The 2,928-nt window shown below is 44.0% G+C and overlaps 1 non-coding gene across 1 annotated transcript; it reads left to right on the top strand.

Moving 5' to 3' along the window:
- The first annotated feature begins 2,009 nt into the window (after positions 1-2,009).
- Positions 2,010-2,116, top strand: LOC145564729 (small nucleolar RNA R71). Its single transcript, XR_014094893.1, has one exon. It is a non-coding gene; the product is annotated as a small nucleolar RNA R71 (small nucleolar RNA).
- Positions 2,117-2,928: the final 812 nt, after the last annotated feature.

Genomic DNA, 2,928 nt, shown 5'->3' with positions numbered 1-2,928 from the left:
GAGTTGTACCCTGCAATGTAGAATTAGATATGTTAGTATTATCCTTTAGCCCTGCAGGGCTATCAACTACATTGTTTGGTTTAATGGAATCAAGATTAGCATTATTTGGTAAAACAGGTTCATCAACTCTGGGCATAGAGGGCCCTTCATAGTTCGAACGACTCCTTAGAGTAATTGCAAATGCTTGATCCGAAGGCCTTGTAGGCTGTGCCGGCAAGGCTCCCTGTTGGCGGGCTTGTAGAGTAGCGGAGAGTTGCGCAATTTGATTATCTACAATTTTATTATGCGCTAAAATTTGATCAATTGTCGCATCTCTGCTCTCCATGTGCTTTTGCATATTGACCAACATTGCTCTAATTTCCGCCAGAGAAGGGTCGGAAGATGAGGAGGGTTGTTGTGGTTGGTTCTTCTAGCTAGCATTGGGATGATAATATTTCTGCTGCTGTTGCTGTGGCGCCTGTGGTTCTTGTGGAGGTGGATTTTGAACATTGGTGCTCCGGTAGGAAAGGTATGGATGATTCCGATACCCAGGATTGTAAGTGTTGGAGTATGGGTTATTCTACCTATAAGCTTGGAAGGCATTAACTTGCTCCACGGAACTCCTGCAATCCTGCTCCCAATGACCTACAATTAAGGCTGTACACCGGTCCAAAACCGGACTGGACCTGGACCGGACCTGTTGGGACCGGGACCTGAATCAGGGAATTTTGAGGACCGGAGACCGGACCTGATTCAACAGGTCCGGTTCCGGGTTAGACCTGAAAAATCAGGTCCGGTCCGGATTCGGACTTGAATAGACCTGTTTTTTTATTTATTTTTTGATTTTTTATTTAAAAAATAAAATAAATAATAACATAAAATCTGATATTATCAATCATGAATACTACATAAATTGTATAAATTGACTAAAGTCCCAATTCCCAAACACCAAAAATACTAGACAACAGCAACCACCAGATCTACCACCTTCAAAGTAGATGGTCGCAAAGGAAGGTCGGGGTAGATCGTGAAGCGAGTAAGAGGGCGATTGGTGTATGATTGGGTGGCTGCAGTCGCTGGAGTCGCACGATCTGGTGGATGCGGTCGCCGGAGTCGCGCGTTCTGGTGGCTGCGTTCGCTGGAATCGCGCGATCTGGTGGTTGCGGCCTCTAGTGTCGCGCGTTCTGGTGGCTGCAGTCGCTGGAGTCGCGCGATCTGGTGGCTGCGGTCGCTAGAGTCGCGTGTTTTGGTGGCTGTGGTTGCTGGAGTCACGCAATGTGGTGGTTGCGGTTGCTAGAGTCGCACGTTCTAGTGGCTGGGGTTACTAGAGTCGCGCGATCCAGTGGTCGCTAGAGGAGTGTGCAGCGTGAGGGAGTGGGTTTGTAAGTGTGTTGTGTGACTTGTGTCGGCTGAGTGGGTTAGGGAGTGAGTGATTAAGTTAGGGTTAGAAATGAACTGACTTCTTGTTTTGATATTTGGGAAAAAAAAGTTTTTTTTTTAAAAAATACATTTTTACCGGGTTTCAGGTCCAGACCTGAAAACCCCGGGTTTGGACCTGATCCGGACCGAGACCGGGAACCTTGAATTTTAAGGACCGGGACCGGACCTGAATCTACAGGTCCGGGTCAGGTCCGGTCCCAACAGGTCCGGATCAGGTCGGTTTTCAGGTCCGATCCTGTTTATGTACACCCCTACCTACAATACCACAATTTTCACAGAAAGCCTCATTAGAATTATTATTAATCGCAGAAACATTAGCTACATTAGCAGTGCTCAGGTTATCTAATTTTTGGCAAATATAGGTTAATTGAGCTTGCAAAAAGGATACAGAGTCGACACTATGCTTCCCCTTGTTAGCAAATCCTCTGGGATTCCCATATTGGGAATTGTGTATCGCCATATCTTCAATAACCTGACCTGCATCATCAACATTAAGATTCATAAATCTCCCACTAGCTGCAGAGTCTAAAATTATTCTAGAGGAATTTCCAATGCCGTTATAAAAGGCTTGGATTAACTGCCATTGTGCTAAATAATGGTGAGGGCATTCTCTTTGTAAGTCCTTGAACCTCTCCCAAGCCTCATATAAAGACTCATCGGCTTCTTGGGCAAAGTTCTGAATCGCACTCCGTAGTACTGTTGTTCTCTCTGCAGGATAATACTTGTTATAGAAATTCAAAACAAGAGTTTCCCAGTCATTTTTACCAAGTGTAGTTCTATTTAAGCCATTAAACCACAATTTAGCTTTTCCAGTTAAAGAGAAAGGAAAGAGAATCTCCCTGATTTGGTCTTGAGTGACCCCGGCTTGCCTGATGGTGTTGCAATATTGACAATAGTCGACAATGTGAAGATTCGGGTCTTCACCCTTGGCCCCACTGAATTGCTTCCTCTCTATCATCGTTATAAATTGAGGTTTAATTTCAAATTGAACCCCATCAAGAGCCGGAGTTGGGGTGAGATGTGGAAAATCCGTAAGCTTTGGTTGTGAATAATCACTAAGCTTCTTTGGAGCCGTCATCTCTGATTCTGCGTCTGATGATGCCTCTAAATCGCTAGAATCAGTTGGAGGATCGCGGTGATTATTGTTATTATCACCAGAATCCACCAGGATTTGCTTGTATAAGTTTTTCTGTCTATGGAAGGAACGTTCGATCTCAGGATCGAATGGGATGTAACCTGATCTGGAACACCTGGGCATAAACAAAAACTAGAAGCAAATATGAGATTTGTCTCAGAGAACTAACGCTCTCTAAGACAAAAGAGAAATAATCTAGACTACAAAAACAATCAGAAATAAAAATAAAACTGTTTCCCCGGCAACGGCGCCAAATTTTGACAGGGTAAAGTCGTATCCCCTAATAAAAAATAATTACCTAAATCACTAACTACAGTAGATAGGGAAGTAGGGTCGATCTCCACAGGGAAACAAGTCTTTTTACTTCTAATTAA

Source organism: Chenopodium album, chromosome 1, assembly GCF_948465745.1.
Source record: "Chenopodium album chromosome 1, dcCheAlbu1.1, whole genome shotgun sequence".
Classification (NCBI taxonomy): domain Eukaryota; kingdom Viridiplantae; phylum Streptophyta; class Magnoliopsida; order Caryophyllales; family Amaranthaceae; genus Chenopodium; species Chenopodium album.
The sequence above is the reverse complement of the archived record's forward strand: the minus strand, read 5'-3'. Positions and strand labels throughout refer to the sequence as shown.